Here is an 18,466-nt window from a genome sequence, read left to right on the forward strand (position 1 = left end):
TTGCTTATCTGGTTATTTCTTGTATTTGCCATGATTGGTTTTGGAAAATGCCTTCGTGGGTGCAGCGGTACATGTGAGCTGTCTATGTTGTTGCCTGGCCCTCTGCTTCACTTGCCTCACTTTGTCTCTAAGCGGGGAAGGGGTGAGTTCTGTTCTGCTGGGGAGAAGCACATTACTGAGGAACTTGCTTTCCATTGTGCAGTGATTAGGTGGTGTCCTGTTTGTAGTTTTTTTTTTTTGGTACTGGGGATTGAACTCAGGTCCTTCCACTTGCGAGGCAGGCGGCAGAACCACTGAGCTAAATCCCCGGCCTGTTCGTAGTTTTATAAAACTGTCAAGTGAGGGTATGCTCTGTGTGGTGGTGCACACCTGTAATCCTAGCACTTGGGAGGCTGAGGCAGGAGGATTGCTGTGAGTTTGAGGCCAGCCTGGGCTACCTAGTAAGACCCTGTCCCACAAAACAAAAACAAAAAAAAGGAAAAGAGAGAAGTGAGGCTGGGAGTGGGTGAAAATATGGGGCAAAGGAAAGAGTACATTTAGGGGAAACAGGAAAGGGAAAAGGTGTGGGTAGGATGAGGCCGGAGTGGGAGGAGGGTGCATCTGTGGCTCTTCCAGGGTTCAGGAAATGCTTTTGAGTAGTAGATCTAAAACATGATGACCAAAGAAGGAACCACTGGTTTAGAAAAGAAATTAAACTCTTACTAAAGTCATCTTTTTTTTTTTCCAGTTCTTTTATTGGTACATTTTAGGTATACAGTTTGTTTACATTTATCATTAGGTGTTTGTACCTGTACATGATATATCTTGGTTCTTATTTTTTTCCCCATTACCTGTGCGCCCTTCACCCGCTCCGCCCTTCCCTATTTACATAGATTTCATTTCCATGTTTTCTTTTCTCATAGTTTTTCCTTTCCCTCTTTTCCTTTCCCCTTCCCCTCCCTTCACTCCTTCATCTTTGGACCTTTTTTCCTATTTCAAATTATCAGTTATTCATTTTAATCATTTTAACCCTTGTTTACACTTTCAGTTTCTCACACTAGAGAAACTATTTGGTATTTACTCATGTGTGTCCTATTTGTTTCACTTAAGAGTATGGCCTCGATATCCATCCATTTAGCTATAAATGCCTCTAGTTTTTCATTCCTTATGATTGAGTAGTACTCCATTTTATTAAAAAACCACATTTTCTTTATCCAGTTTCCAGCTGATGGGCACTTGGGCTGTTTCCAAGCTTTAGCTATTACAAACTGTGCCGCTGTGAACATGGGTGCACATATATCACTGTGGTATGATTCTTTTAATTCTTTTGGGAAGATACCCAGCAGGGGAGTAGCTGGGTCAAATGGGACCTCTAGTCCTAGTTCTTTGAGGTATCTCCATACTGACTTCCACAGTGGTTGCACCAGTCTGCATTCCCACTAACAATGGAGAAGGGTTCCTTTCTCCCCACAACCCCGTCAGCATTTGTTATTTGTTGATTTCTTGATAGCAGCCATTCTTTCTGGGGTGAGGTGGAATCTCAGTGTTGTTTTCATGTGCCTCTCTTGAATGATGAGTGATGTTGAACATTTTTTCATATGTTTGTTTGCTGCTTTTACTTCTTTGCCTGAGAAATGTCTGTTCATTTCAGATGCCCATTTTTGAATTGGGTCTTTGAATTTGGGGGGTCTGATTTTTTTCCATTCTTTATATATTCTAGATAGTAGTCCTTTGTCTGAGGTACAGCTGCTAAAATTTTTTTCCCACATTGTAGGTTGTCTGTTAGCTCTGTTGGTGGTTTCTTTTGCAGTGCGGAAGCTTTTTAATAAGATGAGATCCCAGTTGTTGATTCTTTCTGCTAGTTCTCGTGCTGCTGAGGTTTTCTTCATGAAGTCTTTTCCTATGCCAATGTCTTCAAGAGTTCTACCTAACTTATCTTCCAGCAAGTTTAGTGTTTCTGTCTTAATATTTACATCTTTAATCCACTTTGATCTTCGTTTAGTGCATAGTGATAGGTATGGGTCTAGTTTTAATCTTTGGCAGGTTGAAATCCAGTTTTTCCAACACCATTTATTAAATAGGCTATCTTTCCTCCAGTGATGGTGATTGGCTCCTTTGTCAAAGATGAGGTGGCTGAGCATGTCTGGAGTTGTTTCTGCATCTTCTAATCTATTCCACTGATCCTGAGTTCTGTTCCTTTGCCAGTACCATGCTGATTTTATCACAGTAGCTTTGTAGTATAATTTCAAGTTGGGGATTGTGATACCCCCAACCATGTCTCTGTTGCTTAGAATTGCTTTAGCTATTCTAGATCTCTTATGGTTCCAAATGAATTTTTGGATTGTTTTCTCTAGTTCTGTGAAGTATATTGTTGGAATTTCAGTTGGCATTGCATTGAATCTATATAGTAGTTTTGGAAGTATGGCCATTTTCTCTATATTGGTTCTTCCTACCCAGGAGCAAGGGATGTCTTTCCATTTTCTTGTATCCTCTTCAGTCTCTTTTTTCAGAGTGCTGTAGTTTTCAGTGTAGAGGTCTTTTGCTTCCTTTGTTACATTGATTCCTAGATATTTCATTTTTCTTGGATGCTACTGTAAAAGGAATTGTTTCCCTAATTTCTCTCTTAGTGAGTCTGTTATTTGTGTACAAAAAGGCTATTGTTTTTTGAGTGTTGACCTTGTATCCAGCTATTCTACTGAATCTGTCAATTAAGTCTAGAAGTCTTCTGGTGGAATCTTTTGGGTCTTCTATGTAAAGTGTCATATCGTCAGCAAATAATGACAGTTTAACTTCTTTTCCTATCTTTATTCCTTTTATTTCTTTCTCTTTTCTAATTGCTATGGCTAATGTTTCCAGAACTGTATGGAACAGGAGTGGTGAGAGTGGACATCTTTGTCTTGTTCCTGATTTTATCATGAAAGTTTTCAGTTTTTGACCATTTAGTATGATGTTGGCTGTTGGTTTTTCATAGATAGGCTTAATCAGGTTAAGATAAAGACCTTCTGTTCCAATTTTCTGTAGGGTTTTTATCATGAATGGGTGCTGGATTTTGTCAAATGCTTTTTCTGCCTCTATTGAGATGATCATATGGTTTATTTCTCTTAATGTGGTGTATTACATTTTTTGATTTACGAATGTTGAACCATCCTTGCATCCCTGGGATAAATCTGACTTGGTTAGGGTGTATGATCTTCTTGATGACTCTCTGTATTCTGTTTGCCAGTATTTTGTTGAGGATTTTTGCATCTATGTTCATTAGGGAGATTGGCCTATAGTTCTCTTTTTGGGTTGGGTCTTTCCCTGGTTTTGGAATCAAAGTAACACTTGCTTCCAGGAATGAATTTGGAAGCCTTGCTTCCCTTTCAGTTTCCTTGATGAGTTTAAAGAGTAATGGTGTTAGATCTTCTTTAAATGTCTTGTAAATTTCAGCAGTGAAGCCATCCGGACCTGGGCTTTCCTTTGTTGGTAAATATTTTATTACATTTTCAATTTCACTCATTGTAATTGGGGTGTTTAGAATTTCTATATCTTCTTCATTTAACTTTGGCAATTTGTATGTATCTAGGAATCTGCCCATTTATTTTGTGATTTCCATTTTATTGGAGTAGAGGTTCTTAAAGTATGTATTGATGATCCTCTGGATTTCTGTTGGATCTGTTGTGACTTCACCTTTTTCATTCTTTTTTTTTTTTTTCCAGGGCAGAGGCATTTATTGCTAAGGTATCTGGAAAGTTGGAGTTCTGTGTAAAACCTTTTGATTGTCAAATGTTGGCAAACTACCGTCACGTTAAATATATTGGCCTGCGAGATCGGGGCTGTGGGCCACCAGTGTGCACTCTATTCCAAAAGCTCTTTCAGGAATGACGTAGGAGATGGGACTCAGTAAGCTGATGTCCCCTGGCTTCAGGGGTCCTGAAGAAATGGAATGAGTGGGGAGGTCCAGGCCTAGATCCCTCCAGAGCACTGTAATGGTATAGGACAGCCTGGCTCCTGAATGCCTTTTCATGCCCACTGTGCCCTCCTAGTGTACGCTGCTGGCAAAGCAGCCACCTCAGGTGTGCCAAGCATCTACGCCCCCAGCACCTAAGCCTACCTCTCCCCTGCCAAGACCCCACCCCCACTGCCAATCATGATTCCCATGGGCCCCATCTACAATGGCTACCCTGGAGGGTACCCTGGAGACTTCGATAGGAACAGCTCAGGTGAGGCCTGGGGAGAGCCTGGGTGGATAGGGGGTGGGCTGGGTCAGAAAAGTAGATCGGGGGGAGGGGGCTGGGCAGCCACTGACAGCCAGTCTCCCCTAGTGGGCGGCCACAGCTCTCAGGTACCCCTGCTTTGAGACACGGACAGCAATTCAACCTCTGGTAAGAGCCCATCATTCCAAGGTTGGACAGTGGGGGTGGGTGGGTAGGTGAGCATCCTATCTGCCAACCTGGTCATTTCCGCCTCTGTCTCTAGAAGTCCGTAGTGGCTACCGGATCCAGGCCAATCAGCAGGATGATTCCATGAGAGTCCCAGCCAGGTTCCGCAGAATCTGCAAGGTCTCCTGCAAGTAGCGGGAGGAGAGGAAGGGCCTATGCACCCCCTCGAAGCCGCAGCCGTGATGACCTCTTCAACCCAGACGTCTCGAGGGACTTCCCACACTCTGGAGATCCCCATTGTGATGACTTCAAGTCTAGTAGGGACCGCCCTCCTGCTGACCCCAGATCCCGCTACCGGTCCCGGGACCCTCGAGATGATGGCTCCAGGCCCAGGGATCCCCAATATGATGGGCGGCTGCTAGAAGAGGCCTTTTCTTTCTCTTGCAGAACTTGGCCCTCAGTCGGGAAAGTTTAGTCGTCTGATCTCACATTTTGTATGTAGCTTTTGTACTTTTTATTTTTTGGTACTGGGGACTAAACCCACAGGTTTCGCACTGAGCTACGTCTCCGGCCCTTTTTCACTTTTTAAAATTTTGAGACAGGGTCTCGCAGAGTTGCTGAAGCTGAGCTCGAATTTACAGTCCTGCCTCGGCCTCCCTGTGTTGGAATTGCAGGCATGCGTGCCACTAACTTGCGCCACTTCATGGAGCTGATACTTTTTTTAATTTGAGAGAATATTGAAGATCTCCTAAGTCTAATAAAATTGATAAACACACGGCCCGTCTTGAGAGAAGCGTTCGTTGCTGCGGGAGGTGGGGGTCCTGGGCTGTTTCGGCTCCTGTTTTCTCGTCTCCAGACTCCGACAGTGTGTCTGGCCCCGCGGCGTTCCACCAGCACCCGTGTTCCAGCCAGCGACCTCACTCACGCCCCACCAAGACCGGGCCAGCGCGCGGTCGCCATCCACCTTTTTCATTATTAATTGCATGTATTTGTGCCTTTTCTTTCCCTTTTTTGATAAGATTGGCTAAAGGTTTATCGATTTTATTTATTCTTTGAAAAAAACCAACTCTTTGATTGATTTTTTTTGTATTGTTCTCTTATTCTCCATTGCATTGATTTCTGCCCTGATCTTTATAATTTCCCCTCTTTCTTTTTTTTTTGTATTAAATTCTTTTATTGGTACATTGTAGGTATACAACACAATTACATTTCTCATTGGGAATTGTACCTTTATATAATGCATCTTGGTTCTTATTTTTTCCCCATTCCTAGCCCTCCCTTCACGCCCTCCACCCTTCCCTATTTACAAAGACCTTATTTCCATTTTTTCCATTTCTCATCATTTTTTCCTTTCCCTTCTTTCCTTTCCCCTATGCCTCCCACTACCCCTACCCCTTTGGACCTTTTCTTCCTATTTTACATTATCGATTATTCATTCTAATCATTGGTACATTTTAGGTATACAATATAATGACATTCATCATTGGAAATTTGCACCTTTACATAGTCTCTTGGTTCTTGTTTTTCACCCTTGCGCAGCCCTCCCTTCAACCCCTCCAGCCCTCCCTATTTACAAAAATTTTGTTCCTATTTTTCCATTTTCTCATATTAATCCCATTCCCTTCTATCCTTTCCCCTAGCCCTCCCACTTCCTTCCCCTTTGCCCCTTTTCTTCCTATTTCACATGACCTATTATACATTTAGTCCTTATTTACACTTTCAGTTTCTCACACCAGAGAAACTATTCAGTATTTACACATGTGTGTCCTATTTATTTCACTTAAGAGTATTGCCTCAATGTGCATCCACTTAGCTCTAAATGTCTCTAATTTCTCATTTTTTATGGCTGAGTAGTACTCCATTTTATAAAAAAAAACACATTTTCTTTATCCAGTCACCAGTTGATGGGCATTTGGGCTGTTTCCAAGTTTTAGCTATTACAAACTGCGCTGCTGTGAACATGGGTGCACATATATCACTGTGGTATGATTCTTTTAATTCTTTGGGGAAGATCCCCAGCAGTGGAATAGCGGGGTCAAATGGGATTTCCAGTTCTAGTTCTTTGAGGTATTTCCATACTGATTTCCACAGTGGTTGCATCAGTCTACACTCCCACCAGCAGTGGAGCAGGGTTCCTCTTTCCCCACAGCCCCGCCAGCATTTGTTAATGGTTGATTTCATGATAGCAGCCATTCTTTCTGGAGTGAAGTGGAATCTCAGCGTTGTTTACATTTGCATCTCTCGAATGACCAGTGATGTTGAACATTTTTTCATGTATTTATTTGCTATTTCTACTTCTTTGTCTGAGAAATGCCTGTTCATTTCAGATGCCCATTTTTGGACTGGGTCTTTAAATTTGGGAGGTCTGATCTTTTTAAGTTCTTTATAGATTTGAGATAGTAGACCTTTGTCAGGAAGAGCAGGTGAAGATTTTTTCCCACATTGTGGATTGTCTCTTCACACTGCTGTTGGTTTCTCTTGCTGTGCAGAAGCTTTTTAATAAGAAGAGATCCCATTTGTTGATTGTTTGTGCTAGTTCACGGGCAACTGAGGTTTTGTTCATAAAATCTTTTCCTACACCAATGTCTTCAAGGGTTCTACCTAACCTCTGTTCCAACTGGTTCAGAGTTTCTATTTTAATATTTAGATCTTTAATCCATTTTGATTTTAGTTTAGTGCATGGTGAGAGATACAGGTCTAGTTTTAATCTTTGGCAAGTAGAAACCCAGTTTTTCCAGCACCATTTATTAAAGAGGCTATCTTTCCTCCAGTGAGGGTCTTTGGCTCCTTTGTCGAAGATGAGATGGCTGAGTGTGTCTGGCGTTGTTTCTGCATCTTCTAATCTGTTCCACTGGTCCTCAAGCCTGTTTCTTTGCCAGTACCATGCTGTTTTTATCACAGTAGCTTTGTAGTAGAGTTGCAGGTTGGGGATTGTGATCCCCCCTGCCATGTCTCTGTTACCTAGAATTGCTTTTGCTATTCTGGGTCTCTTCTTGCTCCAAATGAATTTTTGGATTGTTTTCTCAAGGTCTATGAAGTATGCTGCTGGGATCTCAATTGGAATTGCATGAAATCTATATAGCAGTTTTGGAAGTATGGCCATTTTCACTATATTAATCCTTCCTACCCAGGAGCAGAGGATGTCTGTCCATTTTCTGATATCATCTTCAATCTCTCTTTTCAGAGTGCCATAGTTTTCAGAGAAGAGGTCTTTGATTTCTTTCATTAGGATGATTCCTAGGTATTTCAGTTTTTTGGATGCTATTGTGAAAGGAATTATTTGCCCTATTTTTCTCTCAGTGAGTCTGTCATTCGTGTAGAGGAAAGCTATTGATTTTTGTGTGTTGACCTTGTAACCAGCTACTTGATTGAATTTGGTTATTAAGTGTAGAAGACTTTTGGTGGAGTTCTTGGGGTCTTCTATATAGAGTATCATGTCATCTGCAAATAATGACAATTTGACTTCTTCATTTCCTATCTTTATTCCTTTTATTTCTTTCTCTTGTCTAATTGCCGTGGCTAATGTTTCCAGAACTATATTGAACAAGAGTGGTGATGGTGGACATCCTTGTCTTGTTCCTGATTTGAGTGTGAAGGGTTTCAGTTTTTGACCATTTAGTATGATATTGGCTGTTGGTTTTTCATAGATGACTTCTATCAGTTTGAGGTAGAGACCATCTATTCCAATTTTTTGTAGGGTTTTTATCATAAATGCATGTTGGATTTTGTCTAATCCTTTTACTGCGTCTATGGAGATAATCATATGGTTTTTGTCCTTGGCTCTATTGATATAGTGTATTACATTGATTGATTTTCGTATATTGAACCATCCCTGCATCCCTGGGATGAATCCCACTTGATCAGGGTGTATGATCTTCTTGATGATCTTCTGCATTCTGTTTGCCAGTATCTTATTAAGGATTTTTGCATCTATGTTCATTAGTGAGATTGGCCTATAGTTCTCTTTTTCAGTTGGGTCTTTCTCTGCTTTGGGGATCAAGGTGATGCTTGCTTCCAGGAATGAATTTGGGAGTATTGCTTCCTTTTCAATTTCATTGAAGAGTTTAAACAGTGGTGACAGCAGTTCCTCTCTAAATGTCTTGTAGAATTCAGCAATGAAGCCATCAGGGCCCAGGCTTTTCTTAGTTGGTAAGTTTTTAATTACATTTTCAATTTCATTGGTTGATATTGGGTTGTTCAGAATTTTTAAGTCTTCTTCATTCAACTTTGGTAATTCATATGTATCTAGGAATCTGTCCATTTCTTCTGTGTTGTCCCTCTTATTGGCGTATAGGTTCTGGAAGTAGGTATTGATGATCCTCTGGATTTCTGCTGGGTCTGTTGTAGTTTCACCCTTTTCATTCCTAATTGCATGGATTTGGGCCTTTTCTTTCCTTTTTCTGACAAGGTTGACTAAAGGTTTATCAATTTTGTTGATTCTTTCAAAGAACCAACTCTTGGCTTCACTGATTTTTTTGTATTGTTCTCTTAGTCTCCATTGCATTGATTTCTCCTCTGATCTTTATAATTTCTTCCCTTGTATGAGCTTTGGGGTTGTCCTGCTCTTCTTTTTCTAGAAGCTTGAGGTTCAGCATCAGGTTGTTTAATTGGGCTCGTTCTGTTTTCCTAATATACGTATTCACTGCTATGAATTTCCCTCGTAAGACTGCTTTCATTGTGTCCCATAGATTCTGATATGTTGTATTGTCATTGTCATTTAATTGAAGGAACTGTCTGATTTCTTCTTTAATTTCCTCTGTGACCCATTGGTTATTCAGAAGTGTGTTGTTCAATTTCCACATGTTTATGAAATTTTTTGAGTTTCTTTTGCTATGGATCTCCAATTTCATCACACTATGGTCTGATAATATACAGGGGATAACTTCAATTCCTTTGCACTTACTTAAACATGTTCTATGTGTGAGTATGTGGTCTATTTTTGAGAATGACCCATGTGCAGCTGAGAAGAATGTGTATTCTGATTTTGTGGGGTGGAAGACTCTGTAAACATCTGTTAAGTTCATTTGTTCAAGAGTTCGATTGAGTTCTAGTATTCATTACTTATTTTTAGTCTAGTTGGTCTATCTATTTGTGACAGTGGGGTGTTGAGGTCCCCCACTACAATTGTATTAGTGCTTATATGGCTTTTCATGTCTGTTAGTATTTGTTTTATATAGTTGGGTGCACTAGTGTTTGGTGCATAGATATTTATGATTGTCATCTCTTCCTCTTGGATTCTTCCCTTTACAAGGATGTAGTGTCCTTCTTCGTCTCTCTTAATCAGTGTTGGTTTGAAATCTACTTGATCTGCCAAGAGGATAGGTACTCCTGCTTTTTTTCGGGTTCCTGTCGCATGCAGTATTGTTTTCCACCCTTTAAGTTTCAGTCTATGAGTTTCCTTTTGAATGAAGTGTGTTTCTTGTGTGCAGCATATTGTTGGATTTTGCTTCTTGACCCATTCTGCCAGTCTGTTTCTTTTGATTGGTGAATTGAGACCATTAACGTTGATGGTTATAACTGAAATGTATTGACTTGTCATTGCCATGACTTTTTCTTTTTGTTGGGTTCTCCCCCTTTACATTTAATTTCTTGTCATGCCAGATGGGTTCATTCTGCTTTGCTTCCTTGGGTTGTGATCCTCAATGTCTGTTCCTAGGCTATTGTGTAAAATTCTTTGGAGTGCTGGTTTGGTATTCACGAAGTTCCTAAGGTGCTCTTTGTCATGAAAGTATCTTATTTCTCCATCCATTTTGAAAGATAGTTTTGCAGGGTACATCAATCTGGGTTGGAGGCTGTTTTCTTTTAGGGCTTGGAATATGTCACTCCAAGCTCTTCTTGCCTTGATGGTTTGCGTTGAGAAGTCTGCTGTGATTCTGATGGGCTTTCCTTTGTATGTGATTTGTTTCTTTTCTCTGACTGCTTGGAGAACTTTGTTCTTCTGCTGTGTTTCTGGAATCTTAACAATTATATGCCTATGTGTAGATTTTTTTTGATCAAAGCTATTTGGAGTCCTATATGCCTCACTTATCTGTATGTCAAGCTCTTTTCCCCTGCTTGGGAAGTTTTCTGCCATTATTTCTGTGAAGAGATTTTTTATGTCATCTGCACTCTCTCCTGTTTCTTCATTGACTCCAGTTAGTCTTATGTTATTCTTCTTTGCATCATCTTGCAGCTGCTGGATTGATTTCTCATGTTCCCTTATAATTTTGAAGCAATTTTTCTTTTCCTGGTCACTAATTGCAATCTTATCTTCTATATCTGAAATTCTGTCCTCACACTGGCTCATTCTGCTGTGTAGACTTTCAATGGAGTTTTTCATGTCCTGGAAATCTATTTGCATCTGTTTTATGGATTCCATTTGTTTCTTATGTTGTGATTCCATCATGTTCCTCAGCTCCTCTCTAGATTTATTAATCATGTCCTGCACTAAGGGCACAATTTCTCCTGTTATCTGAGAAATTATTTCTGATTTCATTTTTTCCAGATCCCCTTTTGTTGCCAGTTCAGTGGGTCCAGGTGGTTGAGTATCAGAGTGTGCCATCTCATTTCCCTTTGGGGTTGCTGTAGGTGATCTGGAAATCTGGTTTTGAGACTTATTTATGTGTTTTCTCATTTCGACTGGGGCGGGGGGCTGTTAGCGCCTGCACGGATTACCTCCTCTGAGCTGGGTGAAGTGGGACAGGGGCCGGGAGCAGCGGTAGGGATGGTGACCCAAAAGCCCTTTCCTGTGGGCTGGGAGCAGCCAGAGGGATGGTGGCCGGGAAACCCCTTCCTCTGGACCAGGAGCAGTAGGATGGTGCCTCAGAAGCCCCTCCCTCTGGTCCGGGAGTGGTGGGAGGGATGGTGGCCCGGAAGCCCCTTCCTCTGGGCCAGGAGCAGCGGGACAGAAGGTGGCACAAAAGCCCTTTCCTCTGGCCTGGGAGCAGCAGGAGGGATGGTGACTGGGAAGCCCCTTCCTCTGGACCAGGAGCAGTGGGACGACAACTCAGAAGCCCCTACCTCTGGGCCGGGAACAGTGGGACTCAGTACCTTGGTCTGGTGGTCTGGTGTCCTCTGCGCCTTGGTAACGTGGAATCAGGTGGCTGCCTGTCTGCAGTGGGGTTGATTCGGCGTCTTCTGAGTGACTCAGGACCTCGGTAGGGCGTGCACAGACCTGCCTGTCTGCAGCGGGCTGATTCGGCGTGTGTTCCGCGCGACTGGGGACCTCGGCAGGGTGTGGGCAGACCTGCCTGTCTGCAGCGGGGTGATTTGGAGTCTTCCGCGTGACTCAGGACCTCGGTAGGGCCTATAATTTCCCCTCTTGTACGAGCTTTGGATTCGTTATGCTCTTCTTTTTCTAGGAGCCTGAAGTGCTGCATTAGGTTATTTATCTGAGTTTTCTCTGTTTTCCTAATATGGGCATTCACTGCTATGAATTTCCTGCGTAGAACTGCTTTCATTGTGTCCCATAGATTCCTGTATTTTGTACTGGCATTTTCATTTACTTGTAGAAACTCTCTAATTTCTTCTTTAATTACTTCTGTGACCCATTGGTTGTTCAAGAGGGTGTTATTCAGTTTCCATGTGTTTGTTGGGGTTTTGCGGTTTCTTATGTTATTGGTCTCCAATTTTATTGCGCTATGGTCTGATAATATAGAGGGGATAACTTCAGTTCTTTTACATATACTTAGACATGTCCTATGAGCTAGCATGTGGTCTATTTTGGAGAATGACCCGTGTGCAGCCGAAAAGATTGTATATTCCGATTTTGGGGGGTGGAAAACTCTGTAAACATCTATTAAGTCCATTTGTTCAATAACTTGGTTCAGTTCTAGAATTTCCTTGTTGACTTTTCGTCTAGATGATCTGTCTATTTGTGATAGTGGGGTATTGAGGTCCCCCACTACAATTGTGTTAGTGTTTATTTGGTTTTTCATGACTATTAATATTTGTTTTGTATAGTTGGGGGCATTTGTATTTGGTGCATATATATTTAGGATTGTCTTCTCTTCCTCTTGGATTGTTCCCTTCACAAGGATGTAGTGACCATCTTTGTCTCTCTTAGTGTTGGTTTGAAATCTACTTTGCCTGCAAATAAGATTGCTGCCCCTGCTTTCTTCTGGGTTCCTGTGGTGTGGAGAACTGTTTTCCATGCTTTTACTTTCAGTCTATGAGTTTCTTTTTGAGTTAGGTGTGTTTCCTGTATACAGCATATTGGTGGATTTTACTTCTTAATCCATTTTGTCAGTCTCTTTCTTTTGATTGGTGAATTGAGGTCATGAACATTGAGGGTTATAATTGATATTTATTTATCCTTGTCATGATGTTTTACTTTTGTTGGCTCTTTTATTTCTTATTTTTTCCCCCTTTCCCTTTAGTGTCTTACCTTGCCTGGTGGCTTCCCTCTGTTGGGCCTAATGGAGTTGTGGCCTTCATTTCCTTTTTTCTAGGATATTGTTTAGAATTTCTTGTAGTGCTGGTTTGGTGTTCATGAAATTTCTCAGGTGTTCTTTGTTGTGGAAGTATCTAGTTTCCCCATAAATTTTTGTTTTTTTTACAGATAAAGGTGGGTTTATTTACCTACTATGTACTGGCCTTGGCCCAAAACAGACCAAAGGTGCTGAAAAGAGTTACAGTAACTTGAAAAAAATATATAATAGAAATATCCAATATCTTAATATATTATTCTCCCCAAAAGCTGGCTGCTTCCAAATTTGATTTAATATTTTGCATGTTTTCTCTCTGTTGCTTAGTAAATATATTTGCTTCTCCTTTCTGTAGTCGACGTCTGACAGCTGATTTTTGCTGTTTTGTTAACTGACGTTTCACCTTCTGTTTTATCAATTCTGGAGGAATTGTTGAACAGCTTACAAAGCTGCCTGCAGAAATAACACTCAGAGTTCTTGTTCTATATTGATCAGTATTTCCCCTATTTTCTTCATCTCTGAAAGGCCTGAACTCTTTGTTTAATGACGACAGGTTAATGAGACAAGGGCAGACATTGTCATCCTCCTCAGAGCCAGCAGGGCTTCCTCCCTGACCTGTCTGCCCTTCTTGCATGGTGTCATTTTCATTTCTGTTTTCCTCAGAAAACTCAGTTGTACAACTGCTTTCAACAATCTGCCTTTTTATTTCTTCTAAAGGTTGACTGAATTCAGTCATTTCAAAATTTTGTGCGTGGGCACTCTCTTCTGATAAGATGTCTTCTTTTACCTGTTCATGGTCTGAGGTGGAGTAGCAGCCTCTTGATTCATCTACAGCATGCTGTTCACTTTCAACTTCTGACCCACAAACTTTTGCTTTTTCTGACACTTCATCTTCAGAAAAGGAGAAATCAGATCCCTCCTCTGTTTCAGTGTTTTTATCATCTGGACCTACTGGATGTAAAAGTTCATCATCTGCCTGCATTTCCTTTGTATAACCACTGGCAGAAACCTCAACATCAAGAGACTCCTCCCTCCTAGTATCACTAAAGGCTGGATAAAGCTCACTTTCATAGCCAAAACGTCTCATGAAGAAATCTCTGATGCATTTAACATCTCAGTCAAAATACCATTCAGCATTGGGATGAGAAGTTGAAACCATTTGTGGAAAATCAATCATGGTAATATGGTCATCTTTATCCAATATGAGATTGAATTCATTGAAATCTCCATGAATCAGCCTGTGATTTGCAAGTTTGACAATGAGTTCTATTGCTTCATCATATACTGATGCAGGATCTTCAATGTGGTGTATTTGACATAGGGGATAACCACTTACGAGCTCCATGACCACAGCATGGCGATTATAATCAACTGGCGTTGGAACTGGAAATTTTCTATTGTGTAATGCCTTCATATAAGCAAATTCCTTCATGGCAGAGAGATGAGACAAAGCCAAGAAACATTATGCCTGTGCTTATGGTAATAACGCTGGTTTTTCAGATTTCAGAAAGAGGAACCTCTTTCTTCCTAGTCTATGAAGATTTAATGCAAACTGCTGTCCTTCTTCATTTGCAACAATGTAAATATCTGATTCTTTGCCAACACGCATCTGGTTTCCAACAGACTCAACTACCTGTCTAGAAGAAAGTGTTTTCGAAGCTAGGTAATCACGGCCTGTGTTTGTCAACCGATATCCCTGGACAGTTTTGGTACATTCCCAAGCTATGAGTTTATGTTTCACTAATTCTCTTAAAATTTTATTACAGCCACCATGTTTCAGGCTGGCAATAGAAGCAATCAAACTGCAGGGAACTATTTCATGGTTCTTCATACCCATTTCAACCGCGTTCAAAACCCTGAAGTCATCCCAGCTCATGTAATACAGCTTGGCTACATTTACCTTCCCCATGGTGGCTCCAGACCCACCCAGAAGGTTCACACATGACAGTCAGACTGTGAAGGGCTGCTGGGTAATTTCTCCGGCTTTCTCCCCATTGATTTTGAAAGATAATTTTGCAGGATACAACAGTCTAGGTTGGAAGTTATTTTCTTTTAGGGCTTGAAATACTTCAGTCCACGCTCTCCTTTATTTGAGGGTTTGTGTTGAGAAGTCTGCTGTGATTCTGATGGGCTTTCCTTTGTAGGTGATTTGTTTCTTTTCTCTAACTCCTTGTAGGATTTTGTTTTTCTGTTGGGTTTCTGGGATCTTGACTATTATATGTCTAGATATAGATTTTTTTTTGGTCGTGGCTAGTTGGCGTTTTATATGCCTCACTTCTCTGTATGTCCAATTCTCTACCTTTGTCTGGGAAGTTTTCCACTATTCTGTGAACAGTTTTTTTTTTTATGCCAATTGTGCTTTCTCCTGTTTTTTCATGGACTTCTATCAGTCTTATGTTATTCTTCTTTGCATCATCTAGCAGTTGTTGGATTCATTTCTCATAGTCCCTTAGTATTTTTAAGAAATCTCTATTTTCGTGGTCTCTAACCACGATCCTGTCTTCTATATCTGATAGTCTATCTTCAGATTCCCTTAATCTGCTGTGGATACTTTCAATGAAGTGTTTGATCTCCTGAATATCTGTTTGAATCTGTTTCATGGATTCCATTTCTTTCTTATGCTGGGTATTCATGGCTTCCAGCATGTTTCTGAGCTCATCTATTTTTTTATCTGTTTCTGTTCTAGATCCTCTAATCATATCTTTCACTCTGCTCACCATCTCTGTGGATATCTGGGAGATTATTTCTGCTTTGAATTTTTCTAGAGCCTCATTCATCTGTTTTGTTACTTCCTGTGCTATCTGTTCAGGGTATCCAGGTAGTTGGTTATGGGACTTTTCCATCTCATTTCCCCCAGGATTTACCCTTGGTGGAGTGGAAGTCTTGAGTTTTTACCTTGCTTAAATGTGTCTTCTCATTTTTGTTTTTGGTACTGTCCTTGGTTTAACTCCTGGGTTGATAGGTTGAAATTGCTTATTGTAGGTATCTTTGTTGCTTGTAATTAGAACCCTTATGGAATGATTGCTTCTCAGAGGTGTCTTCCAGATATAGCTGGTGTTTAAGTTTTGAGTCTCTAATGACTCTAAGGCTATGTCATTTTCCTTATACTAGGAAGGTTCATTGACTAGATCAATAGCAACACCTTAGCCCAAGTGATACGATCAGCAACACCACTGCATCAAGTACATCTTTGAAAATGACATTTTGTGGTAGTTATTAATCTATCACCTTTGGCTCTGTGAATTAAATCAAGATCAAGGACCAACCCAACATATAGTGAATAAACTCTTCAATATAACAACTTTACCCTTTGGAATAGGGAGTTAGAAGAGGTTGGGGAGGGAGGACAGATGGGAAGAAGGATAGGGGAAGGTTAGTAGTGTGGTCAGAGGACACAGGTGAGAAGGAAAAAGAGAATAATAGGAAAATAAAGAAGAACTCTGAATGAGGACCAAAACAGGGACAAAAAGGGAAGATGAACAATGTAGGAGAGCAAGAGAGTGAGTGTAAGAGAGAAAGGAAAGAGAAAAGAAGGAAGAAAAGAAAAAGAGAAAAAACCAATATTTGCAAAGACTAGGAAAAAAAATTAAAGATAAGAGGAGCAAAAGAAAAGAGAAAAAACCCCAAACTAATACTACTAATTTTGGGAATAAAAAATAACAATGAAGATGAAGGGCCTCTTTCAGGGTATGTTTCTGCTGTCACAATAGACAACATGGGTTGCAGTGTGTAGATACAAATCAATGAGTCTCAGCAAGCTCATTGCAGACCCATGAGATTCAGGCAGATTTCTTGCTGCAAGTCCCAAGTTGAGCTCCCTGTCCTCCTGTAGGGTTGAACTCTGCAGAGTCGTATTGCAGGTTCCAGCTGCCCTTCCCCTGAAGATAGTCGGGGTCCTGATGGGAGGTGAAGATGACTCCAACTTACCCAATGCCATGGTCTGGTGGTCCGGTGTCCTCTGCATCTCTGTAGTGTGGAACCAGGTGGCTGTACAGAGAAGAGGCCAGAGGAGTGGAGGTGGGGGTGGGGGTGGTCCAGTGGATTGCTGCCGGGGTGCGAGCTAATTCGGTGTGTTCTGTGCGACTCGCGACCTTGGTATGGCGTCTGCAGACCTGCCTGTCTGCAGCGGGCTGATTCCTAAAGTCATCTTTTTAAGAGTAGAACTTTTGAAAATCTCTTTTGTAATACACAAGTAATATACGCATTTAAGAGCAAATTAAATAAAAATGAAAATCCCCAGTTTTTCTTTCCAGTCCCCTTTCACTGGCACTAACAGGTTGATATGTATCCTTGCAGATATGTTTAGTATCATTAGAGATTTCGTAAATAAGCTATTTATATATAAAATGTTACAGCCCATCTTGTGGTTGCCATGTATTAACATTGGAGTTCTCTTTCTGTTTGTTCATATATCTGCGTATATTTTTTACATGCTTTAGTATAAATGTGACTATTTAACAATTCTTCTTTTCACTGTATTCTTTTTTGTTTTATAACCAGTGCAGCATTGAGTGTTATCCATTTTTGTGGATATTTTCACAGCAGCACTTCCAGCTAGAACTTTGTGTGAGCGATCTAAATCTGCCCTGTCCTGTGTGATAGGGTAGCCACATAGCACTGTCGAGCACTTAAAGTGCAGCAGGGCAGCAGAGCAACTGAATGTTACATTTAATTTAGGTAGCTACACATAGCTCATGCCTGTCATAGTAGACCTTGTGGTCACATAAGATGGGTTTCTAGACATGAAATTTCTGAATGGTACATCATATGCCTATAACACAAATTTGCTCTTCAAGAATTTTGTACCAATTTATATTTCTACTAAAGAATATAAATGTTTCTATATTTCTATTGTATTTTTATATTGAGTACCCTTTCCCTTTGTCTTCAGTAACACTGAATGTTACCAGACTTTCAAAGTTTTACAGGTAGAAAGTTATTATTTTGATATGCGTTTCCCTAATAGCTGTGAGAACTCTTCTCATATGTTTGCTGATCATATAGAGTTCATATTTGCCTGTTCAGATTGCTCACTCAATTTCCAAACAGACAACTAGGTATATTTGCTTTCTGAAAAAGGTTAGTGCAGCATATTCCTTACCACCACCAAAGACTCTCTGGCTTTCATGTTGGAGAGTATGATACCAACCACGAGATATAATTTTATTTTCTTTGATACCATCTTTGTGGATTGTGCCATTACAAGAGGTGAAGTAAAACAGGAAAGGAGTGAACGTGTGTTGGGTCCAGTTAGCCTGTGTCTGTGGTGTGAGTGGGCCGGGTGCTGGGCACGTCACTGTGCTGCAGCACCGAAGACTCATCCTGTGAGTGAGTTGCAGCCAGCCAAGCTGTGCTTTCCTGTTCTAGGCAGTTCTCTACAGTGTGGTCAAGGCTAAGATGAAAATGCAGACAGCATAAGATGTGCAAGGAGGTACAATCTTCATTGTTTAATCTTAGTGATTTATCTGTTGGGATTGGTTGTTCTTTGTGGCCTAGATTAGATGAGAGGGGGATTACTATGCATTTGTAGTTTTTCCCCTTATGCTTATTCTTTCAAATGCTTTCATTCATATTGCAGAGCTGAAAGAGCCAACTTTATATTAATACAGTAATCCAAATATAAATGTAGCCACATGTACTGATTTTAATGAACTGGCTAGCTGTATGTGCTGAGTACCTCAGCATTGAGAGTCACTGTGTGTAAGCCCCATGCTGGTCACT

The 18,466-nt window shown here is 40.8% G+C and overlaps 1 pseudogene; it reads right to left on the minus strand.

Annotated features, from left to right (window-relative positions):
* Positions 1 to 12,901: 12,901 nt before the first annotated feature.
* On the minus strand, positions 12,902 to 14,654 carry LOC147826818 (serine/threonine-protein kinase RIO2 pseudogene; annotated as a pseudogene).
* Positions 14,655 to 18,466: the final 3,812 nt, after the last annotated feature.

The sequence above is a fragment of the Heterocephalus glaber genome, unplaced genomic scaffold (genome assembly GCF_053883595.1).
Source record: "Heterocephalus glaber isolate CG9 unplaced genomic scaffold, H.glaber_assembly_v1.0 deba00001461, whole genome shotgun sequence".
Lineage (NCBI taxonomy): Eukaryota > Metazoa > Chordata > Mammalia > Rodentia > Bathyergidae > Heterocephalus > Heterocephalus glaber.